The sequence below is a fragment of the Bombus terrestris genome, chromosome 2, assembly GCF_910591885.1.
Source record: "Bombus terrestris chromosome 2, iyBomTerr1.2, whole genome shotgun sequence".
In the NCBI taxonomy this organism is placed as follows: domain Eukaryota; kingdom Metazoa; phylum Arthropoda; class Insecta; order Hymenoptera; family Apidae; genus Bombus; species Bombus terrestris.
The window spans coordinates 12,134,138-12,150,736 of NC_063270.1; the positions used below are offsets into that span (position 1 = coordinate 12,134,138).

General features: G+C 35.6%; 1 protein-coding gene across 9 annotated transcripts in view; it reads left to right on the plus strand.

The window, feature by feature from the left end:
* The window catches only part of LOC100647530 (transient receptor potential-gamma protein), a 100,584-nt gene that overhangs the window by 22,852 nt on the left and 61,133 nt on the right, over positions 1-16,599 (plus strand). The window lies entirely within an intron of this gene.

Below are 16,599 nucleotides of genomic sequence, written 5' to 3' on the forward strand. Positions count from 1 at the left end.
CTTTCGTCGCGAAAAGCAAAGGCGTATAACGCGCGATACTCGAAGGAGTTACAGGGAGAAAAGGGTCTGGATGGAACAGAAAGAGAAGCACGAAGCGAAAAAAGCTGGAAAGGACGGGGGTACGTGGCTTATCTTGAACTCGACACGCTGAAAGCGTTTCTGCTGCTTTTACTGCGCCGCTAGACAAAGTTGAGTGGCAGTAACGTAGTACGTGCTATGGGTTTTCTCCCTTCCTGCGTTTCCTTCCAACCTTTCGGAAGACGCGACGATTCAAACTCACCGCTGAATACGAGCCTAATTGGAATTGAAAGCCTCGTCCGTGATCCCGTCTTCTAGTGGCATGCGTAACGAGCGTTCTTCCTCGATGAACTGCCCCATTGATCGATACGTGCGAAACTATATGATCGTACGTCAATGAAAAATCGGCTTCCTCAAATGCAAGGATACGTGTGATCGATCCATCAATAGCAGAGTACCACAATGATAAAAATATTGGATTGCCGTTAGTTTTTCATTCGTATTAATCCCTTGGTACCGATACGAACTTCGTATCTCGTCTGATTTATGCGTTTATGTACATCGTATGATACGTTTTTTAATTCAACAGTGTTGAATTTAAATATTATTGAAGTATTTCGAATATCATTTCACTTATACTAATGCATTTCGTGCTGATTATATTAAAAATATAATCTTTTCTATATTATCACTTTAACGGAAATTTTATAAAAATAGGCCATTCGTTTTATACAACGTTCTTGTATTTCAATTTAAGATCGTTTATTAAGAGAATTGCTACAACCGAGACGGTACTCGATATCGATATCGATAAAAATAAGGTGTACTGTTACGTGACCGATGCATGGTAAAGCGATTTCACGATGAAGATGTATTTTCAAGTGATTGGCGCGTAATATATTCGCGGAGAAAGAGCTTGTCATTGTTCTGTTATCTGAAAATTGTTACCCGAAAGTTTGCCACTTTGCAAGAGTCTCGCAGTCGCTGACATCGAGGCAGTTAGATATAAAATAAAGTAGTAAAATCTTTCTTTAACGGTAATATGATAATGATGGATCTCGAGTTTTCAATGATACTCTCGGCTCTTCAACGATCCCCAGAAGACTCTCAATCGTATAGCAATTTTAAAGATTTCACACGCACGACACACATTCTTGCCACGTGCAGCCAAATGCCCACGTGCAACTAAATCCCCACGTGCATCCTCTCAATCGCTTCTTATTTTAGCATAACTCACCATACACTAGCATAAGTCGTTCCATCGTTAGTCATCTCGCACGAATTCTCAGCCTCTCGTAATTACGGATTGAAACATTTCTTACATAAGCGTTGTCGATATCTTCGAAGGGAAGAAGGCCTCCTTTTCTCAACAATAAGCGTGATAAGCGTGACAAGCCGATTAATTACGCAAGGACCACGTTTAAACGTAGGGCGCCGAGTCAGGAACAGACAAGCGACAATAAGGACGAATAAGGACAGAAATTGCAGACTTGTCGTTTGAAACGATCGCGAAGGGAAGATTAATTAGCGAAGTATAACGCGGACTGATTTTCTTGATGGTTTCAATTATTCGGTCGCAGGCGGTCTCTCCTCATTGTCCCGTCAAACTGACGGAGAGTTCGAGAAGAATAGCTGAGAGAGGGCAAAGTTCACTCGTCGAACGGTTTCCGTGAGAAATCGAAGTCGATTCTCGAATAAACAACTGCTGGCCACCAACACAAATCCGTTGTTGATTGCAGCCATTGTGTATTCCTGAATCGTGTCCTTCTATCTTGTTGAACGCTATTTAACTGAAAGGTAGTTATTGCCGTGGCTCGATAGGAAATCAAATCGGAAACTGACAGGTTTGTTTCGTTTTGATGTTTATTTTTCGGCAAACGCTACGAGCACGTGCCTTCCGGCATAGACGAGCGAGCAACTGTGAAGCGAAGCTCCGCAGCGGAATCTTTCTTCTCGTTTTATTGTAACCATTCGTTTGGCAGGAAACGCCGGTGAAACTTGAACAAACTCAAGCAGAAAACAGCCATCTCTTTTCACCGGAAATATTTCATAAGCCTAAATCTGCGCGGATCTTGCTTAAAACGCCTATTTATGCAATCCTGTAGCTGAGAGCCAGGCTTACATAACTGTCTTTCTGTTAGGTCTCGATAGAACAGAAAAAATACGGTATTCGCGTATTTCTTGTCGTAGAAATGTAGCGTAAACTGTATAAACACTGGCAGCTTTTCATAGCATAATATTTTGCGATGTATTTTTCTTGCTCCAATACCAGTACAAAATGCGTAAAACTTTCATTTTCCAAGCTTCACTGTTTTCGAAGTATGTTAACTGCGTCGCACAATGTAATTAGAATTCTATTAACTTAATGTTAATGTAGCATTTAAATTCGTTTCTGTCTTGATGCTCGATTTGTTTGCTCCTCTATTTTCTATTTATTTTAACTACAAACATTCCAGTTAAATAGATGTTTGTTTTATCCTCTATATTTTACAACGAGCACTTGCTTTACTTCACACAGTCTGTATACACATTTTTGTATAAATATAAAATTTCTCACAAACGTATAATTAACCGCGATTTAATGACTCTCGATTCACCAGCCGTTAATGGCTTGCAGAAAGTTCCAAGATCTTGCTAAAAACGTATGAATTTATATGTGCCAATGTTCTGCCAGTAAAATAATAATTTTGTAACTGAAAAGAATGAAATTTGGAAAGATTCGCAGAAAGAAAGTTGGAGGGAATGAGATTGTAACAGAAACGCAAACTCCGTTATCGCCTCTTGTTCCTGTCACACTGATAACGATATTCCTCATCCATCCGCATGTTTCTTTTGGTGTACGTCGAAAAACACGTATTTCCTTTCGTGAAAGTTGAAAATAAAAGGGGAAAACCAATTGGGACAAGTGTGTGTGGCTTCGTAAAGTATTGCGGTTAAACTCGGAGTTGTCGCCGAAGGATAGAGGGTGAACTCGCGCACGATTTATTAAAGTCGCTGGGAAGATTTCCGCGATGTTAACTTGCCGAGTTTCTTCGTTTATGCTATACGGAAACAGCATGGTTCGCGTGATAGTTTCTTGAAACTTGGACAAGAAAGTTGCGCGCATTTACCAGCCGCGAATACGGTGGCGACTTTTGTGAAAGATCACGCGCGATTTCTGCTCATTCAGCGATGATCGTAGACTCGCGATTTCGTTTCACATTCTTCGTGTTCGCGGTGAATCGCGAACTACGAAAACGGTTATTGGCATCGTTCTACTGCCTTTATATATTGTAGTAGATAATAAACTTTATTACTTAATAAAGATATTCATGCGTGACACGGTTTAGAGTATTTCTCGTAAAGATCGTGTTATGTTGGATCGATACGAGATAAAATTTGCTGAAATTCTGCATACTACCGACGATAAATTTAACGGCGTGTAATAACAAGAAATTCCACAAAGTATCAATAACTTTGATATTTCTATTCCCGTTTATTAGATCGATCTCTGACTCTATTCTGTGAAAAAAAAAGAAAGTAACTTTATCTGAAATATGTATTAGGAATATGATAATACTTTAATATTGAAAACGATATTCGTTGTTACTTATCATTGCCTTTCATCTGGCTATATATTTATTTCGTTGTACGAAGAAATCTTTTTTTTTGTATCCGATAACTTTGTCAAGTTTGTTGTAAATGTAATTTCTTCGTCAAACGAAACTGCGAAGGGCATTGTGAAACTTGCCATTTTTTCATCAAAAACTAGTATTCCAGTTTGTTTAAGAGGAAGTTCCATAAAGTGTTGGTTATCTATGCTGCACCTCGTTCGTAGTTACCTAAACGTCTAACGATGAATCGATAGTTTGTGGATGACAGTTCTGGCTGTAATTTATAAAGTAGGCGTCGCCAGGCTGGAATAATTATAGGATGACTGTGACATTGCATGAACCGCGTAATCCGATGCAATCTGCGTCGTTGTACTTTTACTTTGTCGTTGAAAGAATCGTTTAAACGTGACTCGAAGATTTTCGGAAATTTCGAAGAAATTCCGTCTATCTATATCGAGAAAGAGAAAGATAAAACGTAATATTTGTTAGTTCTTTACTTCGATTCTTTCGCGTAAAACATTTCCATAACAAGATCACGATACATAAGAAAATACGAAGAGATGAACGATAAATCATTGGCGACGCGCCAAGCTCACTGCAAACCTATTTCTTTTACACCGAGAGTCGGTTTAATACCAATTATATGGAAATTATACCGCGACCATCGAATTTAATTATATTTCAGCCGCGTCGCGTTTTACGATCGGCCTGTTCGTAGAAAATCGACCGACGATACGCCCTCCAGAGTCATCGTCTTGTGTTTTACGACGTTTCGTTAACGTAGTCTGAATGTCCCGCCAGTCTGGCTCGTAACTTTTCAGTTTAGGTACATTGCCCTGTAAAAGATGGAAAAGGTTTTATGAAATGAAGCGTCCTTGGAACTGGAATCATTAAGACCGACAAGAAACTTAAAGATAATCATGCACTTGTAGAAATGTTGCATATATTATATTACGTGTTACACGCGATTTTAAAATAAAATAAATTTTATATACGACACACAACATTTTTTTTTATTTGGAGATAGTTTACAATCAATTCTCATTGAGAATTATAAGTAAATTAGCTGACTGCTACTATAACGTGAATAATAAATAATTATCGTATGTTTGATTTTAGCTGAATCTAATGTTTAAGTCCGAAGGGTAATGTCTTTTTAGCCTGCGGATCTGATCCGTCGTGTCAAGTAATTGAGCAACTAGTTGGTTTTGGTCTTATGTTATATCTATTACTGAATTTGGATATTTCTTCTTTAACTGTAGGTATCTTAAAGTCGCGATTGTTTCGTTGGTTTCATACCAAGGTGTATCTATGAAGGATCTTGAAGTTTTTAATTGGAATCGTTGAAGAATTTCTATGTTGGAATTACTCGCTGTTCCTCATAGTAACACACACATGTATAAAATATGGATAATTCATAGCGTGAATAAAAGTTTTCTCTGATAGAAATCCAAACACTTTCGTTAGCCATTGTAGATAACATTATTGCAACGTTATCGCATTCTGCTTTTGAAAATGATTGCATCGTCGATAGGTCAGTGCACCGCTTTTATTTGACGACGGATTTATTGTCCCTGTAGAAGTACACGTGAAAACGTGACGTGACGTAAGTACATTTATGTATTTCACATCTATGTATTTGGTTCGGTCGTGTTTGTCTTCTATAGAATCCGTTTGAGAAAAGCTCATTAGCAGCGAGTAATCTGTTCCGTGATGAACTACGCGAAAAGTCTGACGACAATAGTAAACAGGAAGACGCGTTAGATCGTGGAAATTTAACGCGTTTTCGATTGCTCGACAAAGCTTACGAGATCGTAAAACGCCTCGGTTTTATGTTCCACTCGATTAATACTCGGTAGCGCGAATTTAACACGGTTGACACGATCAGTCGTAGAGAATGATTTACGAGCAGCAAGAAAGCAAATCATTTCATTCGTTCGATTTACACGGTTGAATATTTTTACTTCTCTTGTAACTGTATTTGCGTGTATAACTACTACTCAAAGCTATGTGGACGTCCGTTTGTATTTTCACATAAAATATCATTTATTTACACAATTACAAATAGAAAAACCGAGGACGATTTTATTCTTCAACCCTTTGCACTCTTATGTCGAATGTGACTCGACATCAGTTTTTATCTCAGGAGTTCCTTTGTCAAGTCCCACTCGACATTCTTTCAGTTCCACCTTTTTTGTGAAACGTGCGAAAGAAAACCAGGACTGCATCCTGGAAATTGTTTCAAGGTATATCATACACTTGAAAATTACAAAATACAACAATAGTGTGAATAAAACTGGTAATTAAGTAAATCCGTTTCTTCCTTTATTTATTTCAATTGCCTTATCTTTTAGTTAAAGTAAATTTCAAATAAAACACTTAAAAGCGTTAGGAGCTGTTGCTAACGAAATTGAAATAAAATTCGGAGTGCAAATGGTTAATAGAATCGTCATAGAAGTAAATTCTTCTCGCGTGATCAGACACTCGATGCATTGGTACCATTCGGACGTTTCTTCTAAACGAAGCGTTCGCGTATTTAATTTTTCATAATAGAAGATTTATTTGTTTGGTTTTTTAATTAAAAATATATTTCATGTATCTGTGATTCCATAAGAAAATAATAAATGTTGCTTTAGATCGTACTATTAATTCATATATCTCAGTAACATTCATACGTATCGTTAATACAAATCAGCCGTAGTATCCATATTATGAATAGAATTCGTATTCACAGGAGTTTCCGAGAGAATCGACGTTTCTTTCTTTAAAGATATCGAGCATGCATTGTCTACGAGGAAAACGTAAAGATAACATTGTTGCACGCAAACAAGTTTAGCGCATTGGGGATTCGTTGATGGCGGTACAAACCGGATATGGAATTTACGGATAACAACGTTGAACGTTTCTCGTATTCAAAGTTTCGCGTTTTTTACGATTTTCCTCGAGAGATTTCTCAAGGAGGATGCACCAGCAGGTTCTTTACTTTTCGTGTTTAAAACCAAGCAAACAACCTCTCAACGTTTCGTAAAAATTTCGAAGAAACGAAATATTAGTTTATCTTGCTCTTCGTCTCTGGCGACAATATTTTTATAATATCTACTATTTTATAAATATTTTGTTAATATTTTCAATAGCTAGCAAGTTTCGGAAAATTGCATTTGAAGATAGACCGTTCCAAATTGACAATCTACAGTAACATTATTATCCAGTAGAATAATTCAAATAGGATTGACTTAAATGAAGAGGTTTTAATGCAAATGGAAAAATATAATCGTATTTTTCCTGTATCATATAATAGACAATTTGTGCTGTGTTTCGCCTATGTACACGGTTGTGATTGTACATGTATATACGGCTATACGTGTATACCACTAAAATGATTAAGTATAGGTGTCACTTCAGTAACAACAAAAATCGATAATAAAATATTTCTTTCGTTTCATCGTTCCGTACGACGACACGGGTAGTCTTTCAAAATTTATCATTGGCGACTCTAATATCATCGTTGTAGTTCTATACCTGAGCACCTCTAATATCGACCTACTGTCAGGTCCAGTCTCGTAATGTTAACTTACGTCCACTTTTGGATCGTTTTACGTTCTATCGTTTTTTCACAAAGCTTAGACACGTGGTTCGATATGAATATCCAAAATGGTTCGCATGAAATTAATATTCAGATCGAGGTCTAGCCATCCTTAGATTCGAGCGGGGTTTTAGCTTAACCGCGTCTAGCTACCATCTGAAATCCACTGGAATGCAAAAGGTGCGGCCGAATTCTCTGCGGAGTTATTAATTCTCGCGTTTCGATTCCGCCGCCGTGTCTGATGATGATTACACTGGAACTGTAATTGTCCTAGCAGCGTCGGTAGAATCCATTTCGAGAGCGGTGTAAAAAAAGAATTTGACCTAGATAACGTAATTGATAGACGAGTCCCTACTTCAAATGAACGATATTTTCCATGCCCATTTTCCATATATATATGTATTTGTTATCTTGAAAATAAAAATTTCGATCGTAAACGCGACAATAAAACAATTACACGCATCGGCAGTTCCAGTTTTTAGATAAATGTGTTTTCGATGAAAAAATGACTAACCGATACGAATAACTCAGCGTTCGCATATAAATGTAGACAAATAAATTACAAAAAGTACTTCCTGCGTTGCTGACATCTCGAATTTCCTTCGTTTCTACCACGCACACGTGCGAATAGATAGTTGTACGTGCGAGTTCGTGCAATTTCCATCCCATACGATAAAGGTTCTTCCGCTGCTGGCGAGCACGGCTAGCAACTCGAGATGAAGATGTTGAATGCTTAAGATGAAGTTCACGAGACCTTCGGCTAAATAAGCCTGTCACTGCATCGTGAAGAATTACGACCTCCTTGTTAAGCCACTGGCTTGCGACCTTATCGTTTACCCATCGTCTATAATGCTCTTGTTACGACCCTTAATATGTAACCAGAATATGGACCAGGGCAGATAAAATATCACGAGAAAATATTTTCTACTTTGAAGATGAACGAAAATCAAAATAAAAGAAGAAGATGAAGATTTTGGAATTAAAAGAATTACAAATTTGGTTATTAACATCTGATGGTTACACACCTGCTGAGAAGTTTAAAAATCTTCAGTTTCTTGTTTGTAACAAAACTTTAGAATTTAATGTATCATAAATTTGAAATTTCATGCATTTCCGAATAAAATTCTTGATATACCAGCACATTCTACCTTCTCTTTCGTATAAGCTACTAAGTTAAATGATATTCCATCGACTATTTCAATGTTAATCTAACTTCTCTTAGTTTTGAATTTCGAATCCGTTTTTGTCCGATAGTATTAATAATCGTAAATGCGTTACCATTTCTGTTATACTTGGTACGTCTCTTGCAATTTTTAGATAAAACCACAAACAATCTATATTTATACAGAATACCCTGAAATATCTGGGGAATATCTATATGATCGATTCTAAACATATAAAAATATTCAAAGATTCAAATATTCAAAGATTCAAATATTCAAAGATTCAAATATTCAAAGATTCAAATATTCAAATATTCAAAGATTCAAATATTCAAAGATTCAAATATTCAAAGATTCAAATATTCAAATATTCAAATATTCAAATATTCAAATATTCAAATGTCCAATGATTCAAATATTCAAAAATTCAAATTTCCAAATTTTCAAAAATTCAAAAATTCAAATTTTTAAAAATTCAAATTTTCAAAAATTCAAATTTTCAAAAATTCAAATTTACAAAAATTCAAATTTTCAAATTTCTAAAAATTCAAATTTTCAAAAATTCAAATTTTCAAATTTCAAAAAATTCAAATTTTCAAATTTTTAAAAATTCAAATTTTCAAAAATTCAAATTTTCAAATTTGTGAAAATTCAAATTTTTGAATTTTTGAAAATTTGAATCATTGGATATTTGAATATTTGAATATTTGAATTTTTGAAAATTTGAATTTTTGAATTTTTGAAAATTTGAAAATTTGAATTTTTGAATATTTGAATCATTGGATATTTGAATATTTGAATATTTGAATCTTTGAATATTTGAATTTTCGAAAATTTGAATTTTTGAAAATTTGAATTTTTGAATTTTTGAAAATTTGAAAATTTGAATTTTTGAATATTTGAATCATTGGATATTTGAATATTTGAATATTTGAATATTTGAATCTTTGAATATTTGAATTTTTGAAAATTTGAATTTTTGAAAATTTGAATTTTTGAATTTTTGAATTTTTGAAAATTTGATTTTTTAAAAATTTGAAAATTTGAATTTTTAAAAATTTGAATTTTTGAATTTTTGAAAATTTGAAAATTTGAATTTTTGAATATTTGAATCATTGGATATTTGAATATTTGAATATTTGAATATTTGAATATTTGAATATTTGAATCTTTGAATATTTGAATTTTTGAAAATTTGAATTTTTGAAAATTTGAATTTTTAAAAATTTGAAAATTTGAATTTTTAGAAATTTGAAAATTTGAAAATTTGAATTTTTAGAAATTTGAAAATTTGAATTTTTGAAAATTTGAATTTTTAAAAATTTGAAAATTTGAATTTTTAAAAATTTGAAAATTTGAATTTTTAGAAATTTGAATTTTTAAAAATTTGAAAATTTGAATTTTTAGAAATTTGAAAATTTGAAAATTTGAATTTTTATAAATTTGAAAATTTGAATTTTTGAATTTTTGAAAATTTGAATTTTTAAAAATTTGAAAATTTGAATTTTTAAAAATTTTGAAAATTTAAATTTTTAGAAATTTGAATTTTTAAAAATTTGGATTTTTGAAAATTTGAATTTTTGAACTTTGAAAATTTGAATTTTTAAAAATTCAAATTTTCTGATATGTTTCAATACCGTTTCTTGGAAATTCAATCTTATAGTCTTGGTATCAATGATTCGAAACGCAGAAGTCTATTTGTCTGACTAGTAATAAACATAGTCGATGGACGATGGATGATCCAGATGGAAACTGTACCTCAGGGAAATTCTCGACCGCTCGAGCCACCGAATACGTCGATTCATCGAACGGTTCATAGGCGAAAAATTCGTTTCCAAGCGATAAATATCGCAGCGATTTTCCAAGGTGCACGTTCCACTGGCTGCAACACTTATCGAACGAACCGGACGATCGTCTCGGTAATGTTTGATTTATGGCAAAGAATCCAGCTGTACGCGCGGTATCTCGGCACGAGGCTGCGTTTCCCTATTGTTGCGATTCCATTGTATAGTTTATATTACATCTCTGTCCATTCTTCACCGTGCCACTATCGTTTACTTTTATCCCTCGTTTTTTCTTCACTGACAAAAGATCTTATTTTCTGAGAACACTGATTGAAGGGAAACTTCGTTTACATTTATTTATTTATCTAACCATTTAATTTAAACCTTTGGTGCTCCCGGTGAGAATAAACAGAGCGCAATAACGTGGCATGCAGTTTATTTTTGAAATTACGATTAGTTATAATTGTAATACGTTGACGACATCTACTAACGCTTTCATTTATGTATTGCGCGTGTGTGTTATATAAATCTTGAAATCTCTGCGTTGCACTATGTAATAAAGCACGACTGTCATAATTATATCGATAGAATTTCAAAATAAATCTGAAAATGTATATACAAGCTACAACGTATTCACTGCGTATATATACTTGTATATATACTTGTATTTGTAAAAAGTTAATATACAACGGGGATGATCGTCTTAAACATACGGCGAGTGTTAAAAATAAATTTATATGTTAAGACTGACTTACGATTAATTCCAACTTTACGAGTCACCTACGATCTAACAACGATAACAGTTGGGAGTTGATGTTGAGACGATTTGTAGGTTGTTAGCGGATGCTGAAATCAAACCTTGGCGAATGCCTATTAAACTAAGTTCAGGGGAATGCACATTACTTTGATAAAGTGAAGGAAAAGATTATACGATGCGAAATATGACACAAAGAAAATTCCAAAGTTGCAGCGACATGATAAATCAAGATTCGAGATTATTAACGTCCCGGTTACGTTTGTTATTCGGTTGATTTTATCCAGAGGATCCGGTGAAGAGACGTTCGGTAGGTTAGGTTCGTTTCTCTTCGTTTTCGTGTCTCTTTCAGAAATACCCCTCACGGTGTCCATTTTCGACTACTATTTTCTTCGGGTAGGACGTATTTCATGTGTCAACGCGAAAAGAAAGAGAAATGTTCTTTGTCAACTGCAGCCACAGAAAATCTCAGCTTGGAAGTATAGAATCTTGGGATATTCAATAAACGTTCGTTTATTGAATATATTCTGGGCGTTTGTAAATCGTCTGGCATCGTTATATGCCGAAATGGTCTTTATCGTGAATCGTCCTACGAAAGAATGTCATAAACGTGTTATATCGTTTATATCATCGATAGAATAATAGCCGCGTAGATTTCTGTTTGAGTGGATGAATTGTTGCGGTGGCGCCAAATATTCAGCTGTAACACAGCTCTCTTGCACAATAACTTGCCAATCGATAATATCGGTGAATTGTTAAAACGAAAATTCTAGATTATAATCTTTTATTTTACAATGTTCGAAATTGTGTTTATACGTTTTATAATTTTACGTTAAATGGTATAATCAGTTGGCTCGCAATTTGTAAAACGCATTGCACGTGTGAAATTTTATTTGTTTGATTACCAAGCTTGTTATTGTATCATACCGATAACTTGTAATTTGCGAGTTGTAAATTTTCACTAATTATTAAACCGTGGATGTTTACGCGTGTTAAATATGCAACAGGTATTTATCCATGAAACGCGACAAATACACATAAAAAATATGCAAACGATGTCAGCAACATGTTCAATATACAAATTATAAATCGAACAATACCATGTCGAATATTATCTATGATAAAATCTTTCTTTTGCGAAAACTTTTGCAAATACCTCGGGTAGGACAGTATAATGGAACAAAGGTAGAAATTTAAGCTTAATGACGAAGCAAATGAACCTGACGGTGGTTTAAGCGTAGACGCCTCCCTCTTCGATTTTAGGACGATCGAAATTCCAAGGATATTTTAATTGCGACCGAATAATGACTACAGGATTTCACGGTACTCGAGACCGTGGTGAAAAGCTTTACACGCAGTAAACCGCATTTCTGCGAGTTCTCGTCGGCGCTATCGCTCGATCTATCGACACGCTCGTTTGAAAAGCTGTCCGATAACAAACGTTACTGGGAAGAACAAAAGATCGAACGAAGCGTAGGACGTGACGACCATACTCTTCCTGTAGCAATAATTGTACCTTGATATACGGTATGACCCAATTAATGGCGAAAAAATTGCAGTCAGAGGCAATGGTATGGCAACGAATGATATATGTATATCGAGTTTCTCATGACCATCGCGATGTGAAATAAATATCAGCACTATCGGTTGCCTCTGATATCCTACAATTTTCGTCTGAAATATTTCCCCATACCTTTCGTATCTTCCGAGACATTCGATCGTCTCTATTTATTTTTTTCGTGAGAGTTTTGGTCTATTTTTCTTTGAACAATAGACGCGACAATGTAATATTGGATCGTTCTAAACTTCGTAACATTTATAGCAGTCGATGTATTCAATATTCATATCGTTTTAATCCTAATCGTGTATGACATATTTAAACACGCATTGCAGATTTCTACCAAATTTTGCGAAAACGAAAAATCTGCTAGTAATCGCTTTAACTGGTTCGACATTTTCACCGTTAAATGTAAACTAGTGGATGTCACTGTGTAAGAAATCGCAACAAACAAATCTCGAGGGGAATTTATTCGATTTCGGTAGCGCTATAAATCTCGATGTTCCGACATTCGGTAAGTTCTCAAACAGTCGAAAGATCGGAGGTAATAAATCCCTTAAATGTTTCACCTATCAGTTCCTTGCTTTTGTGCCGATTTTCTGTCATCGTTATCGGCACGTTCATTTTCTTGAAAATGTTGTCGGACCGTGCATGATTAATGAGAAAAGTTCACATCCTGTCAATCGTCAACAGTCGTCCTCGGAGTAAGATAATGTTCGTCCCCTTCCTATCCATCGAACGTACAACATTTAGCAGATAAAAATGACGAAGAATCGTTATCATCGCTCGATCGATCGTTAAACTCGAACGTATGCTATCGTCAATTTCGCGCTGGATGCTCCATTACGATTCGACCTTCTTTACTCTCCTGTTTTCATGATCGGTAACTCGCAATTAAGGATAATCGATCGTCGAACTGGCTTGCAGTTTGTTCGCTAGCGAGTATATCGCGCTCGAACACAGTCCAAATGAAAAAGAGGCTGGAAGTAGAAGCTTCGTTTACACATCGTGTAATGCTGATGTTTAATTAATCATCGATCCAATGAGATTTAATAACTGATACTCGTCAAGAGGATTTAGCTGAGAAATTATTAGTTCAAGCACCGCTAAATCCATAATTGGCGTGCGTTTAATATTTCATTTAATCGTCTCACCGCTGCTTTCACCGACGTTCCGCGGGTAATTTTTCACAGTTATCACGGAGACAGCCGAGACAGATAATAGCCGGGTGCTGTATCTACGATCACGGTAATGAGGGTCGTCGGTGATTAATTTTTAAACGACATAATAGCCCTCACTTCCGATACAAACCATCTCATCCGCTGCTACTTCAACTCGGTGGAAGACAGAAAACGAAAATGAAACGCATACTTTCATCCAACGTTGGCGTTAATGCGACATATCATTTATCATTTCCTTTTCGGTTAATCTACGTTGCCGAATTACGCTTTCCACCGTCGTAGTTATAAAAGAGAATCTCAAAGACGTGCTTAACATTTTTCCTTTTTTTTTTTTGTCATTATTTTTTCTTCCATCTGAACCATACAATTTTATGATGTTTGAAGTAATCGAAGCATCTTGCAGCAATATGACATATTTTCCCTTCAATTGGGGAAACTATTTTTTCCCATTCGTGGGTTTTTATGGAATATCTATTATTTTAATGTATTTTCTGTAGCTTAATAAGATAATATGTAAGCCACTGTACGTTTCTCGGTAATTTTGCGCGTATACCTAGTACATTGCCCTAGAATCTACGTATAACGTTTATACATTACTTTACCGACTGATCCTTAATGAGTTAACTCGTTCTTATACGATATAATTACTCACATAGAGCAATTAGATCGATGTCTCGATGATTCGAGAGTTATCTAGCAAAGTGACAAACGACGTGGAAATCGGGCTTTCTGGGTGGATTAGCTTGTTCGGTATTTTCACGAAGGGCTGTACAGGACCAGACGAGAGGATACGGTCCTAATCCAAGGAAACGACGAGACTCTCTGGTTAACGGTCATGGAAACGATTTCTTATTGCCGAAACCGGTGGGAAAGCCTTAAGGAATTATTCTCACATAATACCCTGTCAGGGCGGAGCACTATTCAACGTAATCGTTGACTTTCCACCGAAAAATACTCGACTACCATTATTTCATTGTCAAGAATAACGGAAAAATTATAGACAGAGTACTATCAATGAATTGTTTAGTCGTTTCGGCAGCAAACAGTTTTTGGAAACGCGTTTAGAATATTGCAAACTAGAATATTGAAAGAACAATTTTGATCTTCCTTGTTTTACTTTATCGGCTATTTGTTGTACTTGAAAAAGAGACAAAAACGTACACAATTCATAGCGTTAGGATTTCACGAGACAACGTCAACACATGAATTTTTGCGAATAATTTACTTTGCATCTAAATGACAATATTTGTCTGTGACACTCGTCGTTCGCGATCCTCAAGTCCATGTCTGCCAGTGCAGCCGGCACATGTCAGCCACCTTATCGCGGCCAATTTTGTTGTATACATTTTATCGCTGTTTCTTCCCTTTTATCGATTCGCGAAAAGAAACGCGTCGAATTTTTCAAGATACGTCCACCGTATACAAAAAAGTTAGCTTGCAGATGGAAAAGGAATTTCAAAGACGCGATCGCGAAGTAAATATTTCATCGAATCAACGTAGGAACGTGCTGTGTCGATATTCCTTTGCTTTACATCTTCGTTTCCCATTTTATTTACGAAAGATATGTATTTGCAAGAATTCTGCTCCGTTTTCCATAAATTCGCGTTCTATCGTCTACGATGAAATCCTCTCCTCAAAGATAATTTCGAAGATAGTTAAATCTACGATTTTCTAATGTCTATCGAGGTAACGAAATTATTTTACAAATTGACACGCTCGCCGTGGATCGTATTATTCTATATAAAAACGGGTAACGAAATACAAATAAGAACAAGACACGATAAATTTATGTTTATCGATTTTCTATTTTTTGTATCGCTCGATTACTAAAACATGACTAAATCTCTATAGACATCTACGATATTTATACAAACGGAAAACCCAAAGCCAGAGAAAAAACAATATTTGACTTAATTAGAATAGAGTGCAATATTTGCATAGAGAGCACACAGACATTTTTTCCACAGTGTTTTTAATTTTGAAATTGCGATTCTTTGAAAAGTCGTAACCACACGACCAAGCAAATATATCACGTTATAAACTTCATAGTTTGTACAACAGTATTAATTTAAAAAAGGTATCCATTTTATTCGTTCTACGAAGAAACGAAACTAACGAGTCGATCAGGATTCCTGGGAACCTTCGAAACTTTAACACGCTCGATTTAGCCGAAAGCCAAAGCTGATCGATGCTCCGGATACGATACTCGGAGCTCTAAGGCGAGGGATAAAACCGTGTATCGATTGGCGGTGGCTTCTTTCGGCCACAGAACAGGAAGCTTCTTTTTCCAAGAGACAGCGCTCCTTCACTGTGCACGAGCCAGTCAGGAATTTCGCACGGCGGCGCACGACTTCGAAATTCCTTTCTGCCGGCTTCTATTTCCTACCGGTGCTGGCTCTGAATAAACTCAGTTTACCTTCAGAACCCGAGGGATATGTTTTGTTTGAAAGAAACGTTTGCCATGGAACACCGAACAAGAACCGCTCGATGGAAAATTTTCTTTCCTCTCTTTACGTTCTTGCCGGTGTTAACGAGATACGAGGTGCAGTGTGATTCAATTGCAGCAAGTAACGATGTATTTTACGCCCCCGAAACGGTCACAAACATTTCAAACGTTTACACGCGTATTTATCGCTGCTAGTTTCTCTGTTCGCGAATCCGATGATTACAATAAATCTGTTTACAATTGTATCGGGTAAATAGTTTGAGTAAAAAATAAACATTCGCGGAGCTTGCCCACAAGGTCGGGTCGGGGTAATCAAACGAGGAAAAAAACGGTCGAGCATGATGAAAAATATTTGACTATCGGTGAAAATCGGTGCCGCCATTAGGAAATCGATAAATTTTCTTCTCCTCGTAGAATTCTATCGCATGGTAAAAGCATTTCCCCTATTCCATCCATTTGCCTTCTCATCGAGAGGATATTCCATCGAACGTAGTCCATTAACAGGGAAATATAAAAAAA